At 41.2% G+C, this 17,139-nt stretch overlaps 1 protein-coding gene across 6 annotated transcripts in view; it reads right to left on the reverse strand.

Annotated features, from left to right (window-relative positions):
• LOC108752554 (protein Tob1-like) overlaps positions 1 to 17,139 on the reverse strand; it is a 74,148-nt gene that overhangs the window by 15,497 nt on the left and 41,512 nt on the right. Inside the window, exon 1 of one of the 6 annotated variants that reach the window (XM_018493430.1) lies at positions 3,735 to 3,757. The exons of the other annotated variants lie outside the window; for them this stretch is intronic. The gene's annotated coding sequence lies outside the window, so the exon portion shown is untranslated. Of the gene's footprint in view, positions 1 to 3,734; positions 3,758 to 17,139 lie in introns of those variants that run through there. 6 annotated transcript variants of the gene reach the window in all.

Consider the following 17,139-nt stretch of genomic DNA (forward strand, 5'->3'; position numbering starts at 1 on the left):
GTATACTTTACAATACTTTTGCCTAAACGATCACGTTTTGATAGAAAATGATCGCGGAATGAATGTATTATTGTCCTAATATGTTCGTGTTATTATTGCAACGAGCAACAATACTGAATTAAATGAAATGATTTGGAAATTAATGTTGTGTACAGGCTGTCGAGAAAAAATGACATTTACGATAATTATTGAGCAATTTCATGCAAGATTACATCGAGCATTATATACAACGTACAATTTTAATTGTATTAACGAATTATGCATTTAATCAATAATAATCTCAACGAAGTTAATATTTCTCATAAACTCTGTTTCGTTTCATATTTCATTAGTTTACTGATTTGTTATTGTTGAAAATTATATTGTCTTTATTGTAATTACTTTGTACAAATTTCGATTTTTATCTTATTTTCCCCCCCCCCCTTTTTTCACCTCCGTTGTGCTCATGCGTATCTTGATTTCACCGAAGGATCGTTTTCTCATTAATGAAAATAATAATAATAATAATAATATCTCGCATAAAATTCCAATCGCTGAACTGGAATATTATATTTGTTATTGTAGACGGAGAGAGATATAGAATATACTTTTTAAATGTCGAAGGTACAGCACGAAGAGAGCCTCCGTGTATGTAAATTATATCCGCTCGAATATGGTATCCGATGCAAAATATAATCGCGATATTATATCCGGCCGGACGAACATATTGTGCCGTTCACTTCGTTGCCTTCGTTGTCGAATGCATAATTAATATATTCAGATATTCCATTGCCGGTTAATTTACTTTAATAAGCTGACATTATGAAAAATGAAAATCTCGATGAGAGCATGTAACGTTACTCTCGAGATTAACCGTCACGTCTGTGTGTTCATTGTATATTACGGCACTATTAAAATAGAGAGAAATTATCAAAAGATCGTTACGTCACAAATACGAATTAATTGGCTTTCAACGACGCGATTAAAAACAAAATGAAACGGAAACGAATCTTTGGATCTTCTCGTCGCAATCGAGCCGATCACGTAAGCGCAATAATGATTTCCAAGTAGAGGCATTTTAATTTTGATCTTCAGGAAACTTTCCTAAATGTTTTGCATAATAAGTGGAATAACTATTTCCCACTGTATTCTGAACAAAGTCGGAGACTCATCTCCGAAAGGAGCGTGTGTTTTCCCGCCGAGATCCGCACATACACACAAGCGCGATATAAGTATCTCGTAAAAACTCTCCGAGAATAGCCGGTGCGTTCGACAAAAAGCGCCGTTTTCGGAGCCGCGAATGTTCGTGCGGTTTCCATTGCGAAAAGCGGAAGGAAGAAACGAGCGAGGTGGTGATCGATCGTCGGTGGCCACCTCCGCCCTCTTACCCCTTCTGGAGGTAGGAGGAGGGATGAGAGAGAGAGAGAGAGAGAGAGAGAAAGGTGTTCCTGCAGAGGAGACTAGAGAACGAGCAGCAGTTAGTAACGGGAAAGAGAAAAGGGATTCAACATCGGCGATATCTCACATATCGGCTGATATCCGACCACGTTTCACGATCTGGATTTGCGACGGGGCATGAACCAAACGCCGTCATGGGGAGTTGGACCGCGCATCGGTTCCGATTACTTTCAGGGTTTCGAGATTGGAAGATAAAGAATTTCCCGTCCTATCGAGAGAGCAAAACGTAATCTTAGCGTGCAAGGCTCCACATCACTTTCTCCGTACTCGAAATGATTTAATTTGGAAAATTAAAGTTATCGATGTGCAACAAATAATATTATTATTATAATAAAAACGTTGAAAAAAAATTTTCTGAAGCTATTGCCAATTCATTTCTATTGTGATGCATAAAATTGCGAATACACCAACTTTATCTCTTGAAGGAAACATATACTCGTATGTAGGGATGAAGTATTAATGTAATGCAATATTTACAGGACATTGGAAAGAATCGATGCGAGATGGATTCTTCCTTGGGAATATTCTTCAAAAAGGAGGATCTAGAGTTCCTCCTACGAGGAAATATGGGAGGTGAGCGAAACGAGAAACTATGTGGCAAGGAAGGGGATTTTGAAGTCACCGATATTTCAACGATAGCATCGGATCGAGATTTGCGATGGATACGAGGGAATAATCCCGGAAGGATTGCACTAACTCGGATTACTTCCATCGATACATTGAAGCCTTACACGAAACTGCGATGTAAATGTGAAGGTCTTTATCGTATCTTTCTAACCATCTCGATCGAAAGGTATTTCTGAAAATCGCTAGCGTGATGATCTCCATCTGCAAATAATCTGCGCAATAAAGTTATGTACCCACCCAACCGGACAACCGTTCGAGATGAATTAGATCCAGAGATTCCGTTTTATTGTCCGTCTGAGATCGCGCGAGCGCGCGAGAAGAGACGAGGCGACCGGAAGGAGAACGGCAGAGGAAGAAAAATAAAACGCCTCGAAACGAAGACATAGACCGATCGATACTTCTTCCCATGCAACGGACGCACCCTGCACCCTGACGACGTAGCGACGGTGCTCGGCTGCAAATGCGATCTCTCTCGCGAGTGTCTCCGTGTACTCGCGCGAGTCTCGCATTAAAATTCTACAGGGGTAGATCGGCGCGCATTAATAAAGTGCACCGCGAAAAGCTTGTCGTTCACGTAAGAATAAGAAGAGACGTTCACGTCAATGCGTCGTGTAAAATATTCACAATTATCATTACGCAGCAGCTGATTTATTTCAGATCAATCTCGCACGTGATCTAGTTTCGCTTCCGCAATATCGAGCATCTTCTATGCTCACTTTTCGTTACTATTGCAAATGAAGAATATACACTGTCGCTTCTCTTTTTCATAAATCTGTCGATTTTCCTAGTTTCTCCAATTTTATATACAATAATTGTAAATTCAGAACGGAATAACATGTCCGACGTTACGTAAATATCTCGAATCTAATTGGGCGAAACTATTGAATGCCCGATTGCGAAACGTTCTATTCGAGGGAAATTTTGCGATTGCGGTTTCGTGCGCCGCGATACCTTTATAAACTATAACTAGCTCGCATATTTCCAAGCCAAGGTTAGAGCCTGTTTGGCCGGCATTTTAGTCTAAGAATTTCTGGTATTTCCGACTGGCAATACGCGCGCATAAACCCGGAAGGGCATTTGCGACGATTCGGAGGGCGGCCTTTTGAAACGCTCACACGGTGCGTAACACCGTAGCCATCTCCGCGGAAACAACTTCGTTCCATGTGCTATAACTTGGTTTTATTCGTGTACTCGAGAGCGTTTTACCGTTGGAGGCACGTACGAGCTTCCTCCGAGAAAAGTAAAGGTGAAGGAGGTGCACGGGGGAGCGCTAAAACGCGGAAAAGTGTTGGTAAACAACGGCAATAATGACGATGGCGGTAGAAAAGTACGTGACCCGACTACCGTCGTCCGAAATGCATTTTTTCATTTCTCCGCACACGTTTTTTTCACCCGCCCCGCGAATGAAAGTTCCACGATTCGACACGAGGGCGACGAAACTAGCTCCATAATTTTCTAGTAGCCTGGGAAACCTTGGGAATTACGTTTTATATGTTCCCCGAGTTAATTGGCTGCTTAAAAGCCTCGATTGGTTGGAGTCTGATATTTATCTCCAAAATATAACACTGCCGTTAAAAGGTCAGATCTAATTAATAACGTAACGGGCGTTACACTCACGCGCGCACTTTCTTTAATAAATTATATAAACGTTTGCGGGAACCTCTCGTTACCTTAAATATCTCGTCGAGTATTAACAGACGTATTACGATATTATGCGAAGATAGAGGAAGAAATTCTTGTTCACGGGTCACTTCCTTATTCGTTCAGCCGTGATGACTCTGGGCTACGTCCTCAAGACCTGTTTACGTAAGTATGAATAAGACGCGCTGCATTCTAACGGTGATCTATTTACGTCCACTGCTCCCCGAAATCCCAGCTCGCAGCCGGACCGAACGCGCACCTAATTTTATATTCGGAGCAAAAACTCCGGCACCATTGCCAAGTGGAGCCCCAACAATCGATCCCTCTCTCTCTCTCACCCCGCGTGACCTTTTCCGCGTCGAGATCGCGTCGATGAGAAATATTCACGAGGATGAGCCTCGAAATAAAGTCGGATTGCGAAAATGGCGGCGTGTCCGAGCAGACGGCTGAAGTAAAGATGAGAGCTCAAGAGAATAATGGCGGATTAATCGGACGACGTTGGGGAAAACGTGGAGAACGTAGGAAATGCGGATTCACGTGTCTCGACCTAATCCCGTTCCGTCGTAATTGGATCACGTGGAGAAAGAGCGAGGACGGAGCTTAGCTCAGTCGCGAATTAATTCTGCTGACCACGTGAAAAAGTTCCTCCTCGCGGAAGGGAAGGAAAAGATGACGCACGTTGCCCGGAAAAATTCCCCTCCTCCCCTCGACTGAGATAATTATTCCGTATCTCTCATAGATTAACGATGACTGCAACTCGATGCAACGATGGTATAAGATAAGATTTACGGTTTCGACGAAAAACCGGCAATGTACTGTTCCTTTTGGCGCATTCGTCTCCGTTTTCTGCGCGTAATTCGCGCGGGTGATGCGAACAACGTTTCTACCACTGTAAGACTCGAAACGCCCGACGGATTTAGAACGAAATATTAATCGTCGGCGAATGAGTAATATCTCCAAAAATATATTTCGGTGTAATTAAAACGACCGAGTTTATCGACCACGATCGTCGAAATCGAGACACATCAGGTTTTTCAACGCATTCGACCTTGAACGATCGTTGTTATTATTATTATTATTATATAATTAATTGTCGCATAGTACATGTGCACTATTAAATGCCGAAGGAGCAATGGTAATCCCCGAGTTAAGTTAGTTTTTAATTTGCCGAAATGTAAATCAATCCATTTCTGTGATTAAATTATAGATTAAAAGTAAACAACATTCACATTAACGTTGTGCACTTAATAAATAACAAATTTATCAAATATTTAATACATTTCTAAAGTTAAATCGCTAACTCATTGTTTTAATTAAACCAGTGATATATTGAGTAGAAGCAATGGCGATTTATAGAAAGAATTACCAAATAACTCAAACTGAGTATAATTTAACATGACGAATTTTCAACATTGCACGCGATTATTCGCGAAAAATATTAGAACTGTGGAAACGCTGCGCTACGTGCTCGTATTCGACGATATTTCAATCGATAGGCAGACTCCGTATCGATAGTTTCGATGATTCCAGAAGAACTGGATATCGATGCTGGATATTCTATGGATGTAACTTTAATTAACCGTTCCTCGAGCTCGACTGTAATTATCGCAAGGTCCGATACGCCCTCGCGGAGAGGGATAGTTCTCGCTCGATACATCGCCGATACTTTACAGGAATGCAGCGTCGAAATATGTCGAAGCATAACTCAAAACGATGATACAGAAAATATTACTGCTTTAAAAATTGCAGGAGATAAAATCATAAAATCGTAAAAAGTTACGAGGCGATTTTTCCCCGAGTGGAACTACAAAATTCCAAGTACCGTTATAAAACAACTCGCATCAAATCGAAGGATGATGCTCTATATTAAATATACACGTTTTCATTATATTCTCGTAGAATTTAATTGGACTCTTTTGTTTCAATTAACAAAAAAAAATGTTGTTATTGAATTAAAAATAAGGCATGATGAAATCGAGCGGACGTTCGCGAAAAATATTGAAAAACAAGTCACGATCGCATTGATATAAACCTTTCTTATCTATTCGACGAGAAATGATAATGGAAGCTTTATTGTCGTCTGAGTCGCTTAAGTTTGTAATTCTCAAACTTATTCGACTTCTTGCAAAATCCTAATAATTATGAAATTAACAGTTCTATAAAAATTAATTTTTTCACAAATTTTCAGCATTAATGTCACTTTAATAGGATGCCTGATCAAATTATCAAATTACTTGTCAATCTAATCTATATTACATACAGTGATTTAGTTAAGTTTCTAAATTCGAAAAATCAATTCGGCGCGCAGTTCAAATGACTACACATGCATAGTAGATATATAAATTCACATGGAAATTATTTAAGCATCCAAGATCCAGCTCCGACCTTTATATAAGCTTTGCTACTATTACTTATTCTATATTCGCATTATACGATCTTAATAAACCGTTTATTACTGTATCTAAAAATTTAAGATTTACACCTCGATGATACACAGTATCTTTATACATTTTGATACACGTTTGTATTCTGTTCTATATAATTTTCACCACGCAAGTAATGCATGAGCATACACATATTCCTCAGCCTTTTCCTTTGAACCTTTCTTACTACGATTTCTCCATCGAAGGTAACAGGCGATTTCAATGCGGTCGCGCTTGTCGATTAATGAACGGGGTCAATGGAAAGTGCGAGTGTTCGAGAGTTCGATTAATCCTTTCAATTTCTATCGGCATTGACCCTGCCCGTTCGTAGCCGATCTATTTATATCGCACGCGCCAATCGAATGTTAAACAACGTCCTAGCAATCATCCTTAAATCATTCGCGGATCAGATCTCGGATTAACCCTCTTACCGGCGAATAATCGTGCGATTCGAAGGTTCAACGCGCCGTCGAGTAATCAGCAATGGTTTGCCTGAGTTACACAACGAACGACGAAGATCTATGGATCGGCTGGAGTTTCCATTTGGTGATGTGTGAAAAATCACGAATGTATGATCTTCGATCACACACACACACACACGCACATCTGGTTGGCTGGCTAGCTGGCTGGTTTCTCGTCGCGGAAGTATCGGCGAGCCGATAAAAGCTGGTTCAATGGTCGCTCATCGGAGAATCGTGCTTCTGGCGCTTCCTGCGTCGACCGCCGGTTGGCAACAATGAAAGTGCTCGATTACACGCTTGTTATATAATTAAGATTGTTATGTGTGCCGGCGGGAGTAAGCGCACAAGCGCTACGTCACCTTGCAGCTGGATGCTGCGGCGGACATGTATCATCACGGAGGGATTCGGAGTGCATCTGGCGCAGAATTTTGAGAACGTTTAACGAAGCGTAGCGTGGAAAAAAAAATAAAGACAAGTAGCGATAATAGGGGAAAAAAAGACAAATTAAGTTTAAATATTTCGTTATACCGTTGGATAACAAAATTATTTTGGGCGCTCATTTATTATATACATATATTTAATTTATTCGTGTTTTCGGACACCTCCGTTACGTTTTAATTCATTTACATCTGATTTACAATTAAAATCTTCACATTCGTGGATCATCTGCCTGCATACTTCATATTTTTGCGATCTGTCAAATTCGCAATTGCTTTTTTTGTATTCATAGAGGAATTGATGATTATAATAAGGTAACCAAAAGATTTTTTTTTCACCTAATATTTATCTTTCGATTTCTCTGTCACACTCGCGCAACTATCGCGGCAGTTTGCGGAACGCGGCTTTTCATGGATAAGGCGCGCTTTTATCGAAAGCCTTTACCTTATTTTTGAAAGCGTGCACAAGGTGAAAATTATTCATCCAAGTGGAAATTTATCGCGGCGCTTTATGCGCGTGCACGCACGACGGTCATCGCGATAATGGCTTTATCGCGATTAACGTCGCCCACCGGCGTCCGATATTACGCAGTCCGTGGCTTTGGATCGGAATCGAGGGGAGGGGATAAACCGACAGAGCAAGCACACGAGGAGGAGAACAATGTACACGACTTTAAGCATCACGTGCGCCGGCGATCCCAATTTCCTGATATCATCGATCGGTTCTTACACGCGAACCTTAAGCCCTGTAAAAGCTATCTATTCCAAAGACTACACGCCGCTCTCCACTCAACGTGGTAACATTTCGGCAACTGATAAAGTTGAATCTATCTCCGGAAGTAGAAACAATCGTGAAGATGTACGCCAATCGTGGCTGCTTCATCCGCGAGATGTTCCTCTCTGCTCGCAGTGATTACGCAACTCTTGTAGTAGCTTTCTAAGTGACGCTGCTAACGACTTCCGTCTAATCCGAGAGGATATGACCACACACGACATTTCCCCTTCTCTTTTTCTTCCAACTTATTATTCGCGAAGAACAATGTAACAACGATCGAACCTCTCAGCAGAAAAAATAATAGGTAATATTAAAAAAAAAATGTTTTTTTTTCTTTTTTTTTTTTTCGAAAATGGCTGTTACTTTTTTAGATACCAAATGAAAAGAAACACGAACGGATATAAAGTATTCCGTATCAGATAATATTGGAAAAAATTATTTTCGTAATCAAACGTTACTGGTCTCTAATCACCTTTATTCTTCGAAGTACGATTAGTACGAACAAAAGATATTGCGAACAGATGGAGATAAGATACAAATAATAGATTGAAAACTTATTCACATCGAGTATTACGATTCAACGAGCAAATATATTCTTGAAATATATGCGGTATCTTAATATAAACACGTTGTACACGTGGCGGACATGCATATTCGGTAACATTCCTCTTTTAGCTGACGCGCCGATGACGGAGGTCATCGCCCGAATAATTGCTATACGAATATTCGAGCGTAATGCGGATAGAATAGTCGCAATACAAACGAAATACGCGTATTTTTAAGATTTCAAAACAATATAATAATACCTGATAAACGCGTATCCTCCGATTAATATCCGTATCTATTGGACTCGCAAGAGGGAAAAAAAGAGGGACATGTAATTATTACGTCATGGCGTGTAGGATAACAGTTGTCTACTATAATTGTAAGGCGTAATTATGTAATTAACGCTTTATCGGCATTCTCGTTGACATTGACACTTTTGTTAATAACGAAATAAAACGAAAATTCTTATCTCACGATAATACCGTAATTAACGTAACGTTTATGGCACATACTTTTATCAATAAGTGTAACGATCGTTTGACGCCTTAATACGCTTCTTCAATGCAACGCATGCAAAGATCGCGGCAATTATATAGTCAGGACTCCACGTGTCTGCGTCTCAAGGCTCCGTAATTAATCTCGAAGACTGGCGATTGTCGTATTACATGCGTATTACACGCTCACAAACGCCGATAAATTATTAGCTTCGATGAGAGACTCGTTATCAGACTGATATTTGTACCCGTGACTCGTGACGAATGCTTGCGTATGAGTTAGCATTCTTCGCCGATTCCGATGCGAAGGAAAAGAAAAAGGAATAAAAAAAAAACGATAACGCCGCGACTGATGAAATTTTACCTGACACGCTGGCGTTGACGCTATTCGAACGAAAGAAAATTCCAACGAGGGCGCGACACAACATACGAATTCCAATAGTATAGCAATTCATAGATTATTACCAATTAATCGCGTTCATGCTTCAAATAGCAGCTACGATACGTGTTTGTCCAACCTTGCATAGACGCGCCAATTTTAGATTGCCGTATAGAGGGATTTCGCGTTTCATTTTCGTTCGATACACCGCGATATGCCTGTACGGCTAACGTGCCAGCCGATAATGCTTGTTACACACGACTTGCTTCAACCACTTTGAACTTGGTGGATCTCGCAAATCGCATGGAAAACGGGGGCAGTAGGTCGCCCGATCATCGGCTGCTGTGCTGCGTTCGAGAGGCATCCGTTTGGCATTTCTCCGAGCCGGAGAACTGACTGTCCCTTTCTATTTCGAGCCGGCACTTTTTCACGATGTCAGCGAATCGATAACGGAGACGATGACGACGGCGAAATCGCGCGATTGGATAACACGCGATAAATAAATATCGGCGCGAAAGGGAAACGACGCGCTGCAAAGTCGCGCCTCGAGAAACGTGACAAAGTAATTTATGTAATCTTCGTCGTTTGTAGTTGCCGAAATGGCGGCGAGTAAGAGTATTTCGAGGATGGAGCTTGAGGAAAATTGATCGAAGGAAGCGACGCTCCTGCGAACGCGAGGGAGGGGGGGGGGTTAAAATTACATTTAACCACAGGACATCCGAGGATTCGTTTGGCTACCCTGTCATTTTCCCTTAGAGGGTCCTTAACGAGCTCTCTTCTCTCTAACTTGCGCTCGACTTGCTTTCTCCGCGCCCTCCAAAAATTCAGACGAATTCTCTGCAAGTTGCTAATTGACGATGCCGAAATCTCGTCGGGCGCAAAACAGCTCGGAAGTAAGAAATTGCGCCGTGTACAGAATACGCGGTGATGTCGGCGCATATTATCAACGAACGGACTTATTGCATTGTTCGCATTATATATATCCCCGTGATTATTGCAACAGCTGCGCAACGACGTCAAGTACTTTGTCAGCTTGATTTCCGTGCGTTCCAAGAATTTTTAATAAATCGTTTCTTTATTATCGAGGTTATAAATTCTGTACCTGATTGACGTACAATAAGGTATGCTGTTCCATCATTACTTGCGTAATTTCTTCCGTCTTTGAGAATTCTCAAAGTTTAATTTTCTAAACATTTCGTATCGTGTAGAATTTATTTTCCGTCATTTTTACGCGATACTTGAAAATAGTTTTCAAAAACGCTGATTGTGAGATCTAGAGAGAATTACTTTAAACAGTCTTTACAAACGTTATATACGGGAAGGACAATTTTGATGAAGTATCTAATAATCTAGCCAGAACCTGAAAATAATTATATAGAAGTCAAGCATGATGAGTAAAGCTGTAAACAGTATTGATATTCTCGTAACAAGCTTGAGCGTTCTACATGATTATTTTGATGGATCAACAAAACGATTTTCAGACCCGCGCGTGTGCGTCCAGTTAAATTTTTAAAATTTGTATTTCAATAAAATCCGTTCTTTCCATGCGAGCGGTCTACAAAATGTAGCAGGTATGCCATGTAGCTGTGCATTTGGGCTTCTGCGCTGGATTCTACGAATCAATAAACCTCGCCCACGTCACAACCCGCTGGATCTTAATGCAGCGTGCCTGCAATAACGGGCGGATAAAATGTTGCGCACAATGAAAACTCACTCGCGGAACTCGCGAGAAATTTCCGACAATTTTCATAATTCGCTGTGCCGGTCGTCGTCTCGTTTCTCTGGTTACTACTGTTCCAATAAACACGTAATTTTCGCCCATCAATATCAATAATTGTTGAAATATATTTCTTCGCGATATAATAATAATCGTAATGAACGCATAAATAAAATAAATCTATCGAGATCCACATGAATTTTGAATGCTCGAAATTATTATTCTGTCGTTGCGCGATACGATGTCGCAATCATCTAATTGGAATATTTATTATGTGAAAATGTTACATACGATGACAAGTGGTAGACAGTAATACGAATTTAATAAGGCAATTTCGCGAATACCGAGTTTATAATGCCGAGTCCGTCGTGTGTCTGTTTTTTTTTTAATAAACCGTATATATTTATTTAACGCGTTCTACACGTAAAAAATTATGGGCGGATAAATATGAAATGTAAATTCTAAATAAAGATTCGCGAATCAATAGATAAGTTCTCGCCAGCGACACCCGTACGTGATGATCATCGATCGATTGGCGGAGGCTGATCTTGCTGACGCAAAAGACACATCGCCATAATCCAAAAAGGAAGAATGCAGCGATAACCCCTTCACCGATATAACGGAGACTCGGAAAAGCGGACGACTCGCGAGCCGCGAGAATGGAAGATTAACGATTCTCTATTGAGGGAGCTCGAGTTGGTATTCCGCTCTCGTTCGACAATGTTATTCTTAGGCAAAGCAGCTGCGAAATTAATGAAGGCGCCAGGAGAGATAGAGATAGAAAGAGAGGAGAGCGTGAAGTAATATCTCGCTCCTACCGGCGCGAGTTATATACGCAGGCGTGCGTGTCGCACAAAAGGATATTTCGCGCTTCTCACGCGGAAACGTCGCCTAGGAGTAGCGATTTTACCAGTGATGGATGACAGTGTTCTTTACGAGACGAAAAAGTTGCCGTTCAAACGGGGAAAAAGAGGGAGAGGGAGAGAGAGAGAGAGAGAGAGACAGAAAGAGACTTTCCATGATATCACATCGGAGACATTTGGCTTTCACGCCGAGTTAGCGGATTGATATTTACAGTGACGCTGCGCTTGGGAAGTTGAAGTGAATGTGATATCTTCAGACCTATACTTACGTTAGATGAAATAAATTTATCATAATCGTAAAATCAAGTTGATTTAAATGAGCGTATTAATCGACGCGACATAATATTTTTGTTGATTCCGCACGAACTCGATATAATTATAGTATTTAATTATAATTGCGGCTGGCGTGTATTTAAGAACGTATTGTATGTAATCTCTCTGCGAAATGGAACTGGAAAATTATATTTTCCGTATAAAAATGAAATTATATGTACGGCTCAATAAGATTAATATTTATGTACTTAGCGGTGCGATTTCATAGTTTGTAAATATTTTCTCATTTTATCTAATTGCTCCTTAAAAACATGTTTACTTTTTATCAAAATCATTTTCCAAACTCTAAATCGCCTTTCATTTCACTTTGACGTATAAATGCAATATTGAAAAAAATCTGTAATTCTTTTCATAACGTTTTCATTTTGTTAAAAAAAAAAAAAAAAACAAACAAACGTGTAATAGACTCTTAAGTAGCGAATTCTTTTTATCGTTGACTGACACGAGTCTTTTTTTAGCATCAGAGAAAGGATCAGAGATCGGGCGGCGTTCGCGTGTTTTCAAACAACACCGTGTTATAATGCGCTCAAAGATTACTCGAAAAAGGTGCGTCGGGAATTGTTTTCGTGTACCTCAAGTGCGAGTCGATCGATTCGACTGCGAGCGCGTGCGACATAGTCGGGCGATGTCGATGCAGTTCGCATATTACGTGACTGCCACCGATTTCGACGACCCATGTATTTGCCTATCGCCGAGCGACGGTATTTGCGCGCTGAGATTTTCCAATTAAACTGTGATTAATTCCGTGACGGACGGTCAGAACGTGCACCTTGTTGTTTACAACGGAAACGAAAGAAGTCGAGAGAGGATGAGAGAGGGAGGTAGAGGGAGATAAATAGATAGAGAAAGAGTAAACGCGGAGAAGATCGATGAACGGGAAATCGATGTTAATCTGATTTCGGCAGTCGAGCAGGGCGGGGGCAATTTGCTCGGCTCCGGAAAAGCGCGTACGCGCCGCGAAGAGATACACGTACATCGCGCGGACCGCGAGCGTTTACTCGATAACGCGCCGTGTTATCCCGTTAATGCTTTAACAACGCGCGCGCGCGGAGCAACCGGCGCACTAGCCGAACGGAATTTACGGTACATCGAGCCCCTTTTTTTCCGGCAGGAGGCCGGCAAACGCTAGCAAGAGCGCCAAGTTACCGCGTGACGATTGATAGATGTGTGCCAGCTGCGCAAATAAATTTTGCGCGCGTATCCGCTCGCGGAAGCCCGCCGTTTATCCTCGTTGTAAGCGCCGCGTTTTGTAGAAATTTCGCGAGGATATCGAATGGAAAAAATGCGATCGCTTCTCGTTTCATCTTCTTTCGTTCACGAATGAGTCATTCGCTCGACTTGTATACAATGATATCGCGATGAATTATCGAGAATGCTATCGCGTCGTGCGATAAGTCGATTGCGCGATTTCTTCAGAAAACGAACGATATATACCGACTATATTTACACGGACACTCTTAATCGGGTTTAATAACATCCGTAGTTATGAAACTGATCGATCGTAGCTATTTTTCTCTGAAAAATAGAATGACCGTGATTGGCTACTTTCTAATTACGAATGGTTATTAAACCCGATTAAGGCCCAGCTCCGCAACTCACGATTAACTGTTGAACCGAGGTTATTCGAATTCTTGAATTGAAAAGAGATGAGGAATAAAGTGAACTTAGATTAAGGGTTAACCATGATTTGTGGAACTGGACCTAAGAGTGTCCGCGTAAACGTATGTAGTCACTACAGGTCTGTCTGGTTTTTCATTATGGTTTGATTAACTTATGGTTAGACTTAACTGATATTTTATCCAATAGGCTTCATCTATGATGTCACGGATGAAGCTCATTAGATGAAATATCAGGTTAAGCTTAATAATCACAAGTTAATGAAACCAGATAATGAAAAACTGGGCCGTAATTAATGTATCTTGATAACAGACGCTATCGCGAACCGACGCTAAAAACCTGCTTTCCGTCGATCTGCCGACCCTTAACGTAACTCGTCGTAATGAACGTGTAAAGTGAACACACACGGAGGAGTCGTGAGTCACGCGGCATTAGCTCCAGATTGTTGTCTTCAACGGATTAAGCCTTGAAGAAATTAATCGTCTCGTCTCCGCGTGCACGAGCGAGAGCGTGCGACGTTTTTAATAGAATTAAACCGATCGACGGGCGTGCGTATGTTTATTATTATTTTGCTGTCTCAGCAAAATGCGAGAGGGAAAGCGAATTTAAATGGATTGAGAGACGAAATGGATTTATTTATCCTCCCCTCTTACTCCACCGCGTTATACGCTCAAACCAGTTTCATTCGATAGCTAAACTATCCACATTTGCTCGCATAAAAGAAATTTCCGATACTAGCGAGGCGGAAATACGGTAACGGTTGCTCGTATTTAGCATTATGCTAATAAACAAAGCGACGTTTTGCGTTCGTTTCCAGCAACGAAATCGCTGTAGGACAGCCCAGTGGACAAATAACAGGAAACAGTTTATTTAGCATCATATTCGACTGCGTCGCAGGATGAACGTGCGAGATAAGTTTTATTTTGCCTATTTTTAACTAAATTGCAAAAAATATGATTGGAATACGATTCATTATAGCTCGTTTGTCATCGTGAGAATTACATGTACGATAGACAAGAATTAAATTGGAAAATAAAAAAACGGCAATTTATCTACTTCAAACTTTATCGCGTCGATTGCGTTACGTCTAGCGATGTGATCGCTGAATACATCAAATTATATTAAATTAAAGGACGAGTATCTGAAATCTTGAAAATAAAATTGTAATTCCTTGAACTCTAATATAACTGAAGTGTTCTGAAAATTTAGTATTTTCTCTACTCTCTAAAACTTTTAGAGTGAATGCCTAGAGAGTGAGAAATCTCTCATTCTTAAAAAATTGTAAACTGATTCTTTTTTACGACTGGCTCAATTTTCACTTTCGGAGTGAGAAATTCCACTCCAAAGAATTTAAAGATTACCTCGGGTTATTTTATGTCATTATTTTAATTTCTCACCTTAGATTATATATTGTATATATATACTATATAATATTTTTAAGCACTGTAAACGTTTCAGACATTAAGATATTATTAAAATACTTTCGAGAAAGAGGAATTTATCAAAAGTTCCCGAATATTCAGGAATCCCGCGCTTTGAGTGCTGAAAGCAACCGCTCGAGCTTTCGCGCGACTCGAAAATCGTTTCGCAAACATTTGCAGGGAGGATTTGGAACGTCCGCCGTTAATTACGTCCATTTCACGGAGGCTACGCGATACGATATCAAGGCCACGACTGCCGTCACCTGTTCTTGAGCAACATAATTGCGGTCGTGGAACGGAGTAAAATCGAGCAGCGCCGCGGCGACGGAGTCGACCGGGTCGGCGCGCGTCGGGCGTTATTACGTCGTAGGATACGCACTGGCATACGTCGCGTCGTCGGCGTGGCACGGAACTCGAGTCGCCTGCCGCCGTTCTCGGTCGTCACGTAACAGCACGCGGCCGCGTGCGCGCGCGCTGCGGCGTCACGGCGTGTCGCACGCACGCACGCGTGAAACCGCGGCCGCTCACGCACCCACGTCGCGCGCGCGTGCCGCCGACGGTTTCGTTTCTCGTCCCGGCCGATTATTCGCGAACGGTACGCGCTCGTTGGGCCCCGAGCTCGCGCGCGAGTCTAAATATACGTCGGTTATTAATTATTCTCGGCACTTCGATAAGTGTCTTCTGTCGATGCAGAATTTTTCTCATCCCTGTACTGCTGGTGTTTCCTAGGAAAACGTTTCGAAGTGAAAAAAAACGAGGTACAAGCCTGTACGGAACTGTTTTCCCGTTGTCACCGGAAGTGAGGTTTTTCAGACGTCGCGTGATGAAATTCGTACAAAAAAAGTATTTACTGCTTAAAATGCGATATGTGGATACCCGGATACACGTATATATTGATTGGAAGGAATTAAAGACCGATATCGTGAAACCACAAAACTACTTCGTATCACACACCGATCAAGGATAGTAATCGTTTGACGGTTTTTCGATAATTGTCTACCGAATTTCGCGTAGCTTGACGAAATGGATGGACGTGAATTAATGTATCACTATTCACGGCTGATTTGCCGAGACGCTCTCAAAGTTCCCGTTGAACTGGAGGTTTTGCAACGAGAAGATGAGCCTCTAGGCCGAGAAATGTCACTCGATCAGTTTTCTGCGCAATCAGTTTAGTCTCCGCGTTAATAATTGTACATGAGCTTGTAATTTGGTCGCGAGCTTATCAACGTTTATGGGTGACAACAAGCGGGAGATAAGAGCGTTGAGGTACCGAGTGGCGTGAATATCACATGAATGTCTGTTTCGCCACTCAACTTCTGCGAATCGGAAAATCACGCGATGAAACGAAAAGTGTAGAAAATTGTGCGCAAAAAGTCACTTTCTGCCTCGAAATCCATCGGCGGACCAACAACCATTGGTTGTTCCATTCAGCGAAAAAAGCGTAGCTTTTGCAACTATTGTGAGATTTTTCAATATGACTAGCATATACATTTATATTCATTGAAGAACCGCAAAACAATGTGTAAAAATCAATTATATTAAAACATCTTATAGCGTTTTCCTTTTGGAATGCAATACTGATGCAATTGAGTGCAATCGCTTTACATATTTTCAATGTTCAAATAATTTAACCCTTTTAACGTTACGAGGTTATCGCGACGACAAAGAATATTAATAATTAAAAGGATTAAACTACTAACACGAAAAATATGTTTATCGATTTGCACTTTTAATCGCACTCAGCGTGCACTTAGTGTTGCACTTGAGTTTTCCCAGTAGAAAATTCAGCTATTTCATTCAGATATTTATAAGACAGCCTTTTCCGTCAAACTCCAGCATTGACTGTCGAAGCGATAACAAATATTAACGTGTAACGTATTTTGAGCAGAAATCGCTCGACTTTGCACTATTCACTCTCTCTCTCTCTCTCTCTCTCTCTCTCTCTCTCTCTCTCTCTCTCTCTCTCTC

Source organism: Trachymyrmex septentrionalis, unplaced genomic scaffold (assembly GCF_001594115.1).
Source record: "Trachymyrmex septentrionalis isolate Tsep2-gDNA-1 unplaced genomic scaffold, Tsep1.0 scaffold60, whole genome shotgun sequence".
Lineage (NCBI taxonomy): Eukaryota > Metazoa > Arthropoda > Insecta > Hymenoptera > Formicidae > Trachymyrmex > Trachymyrmex septentrionalis.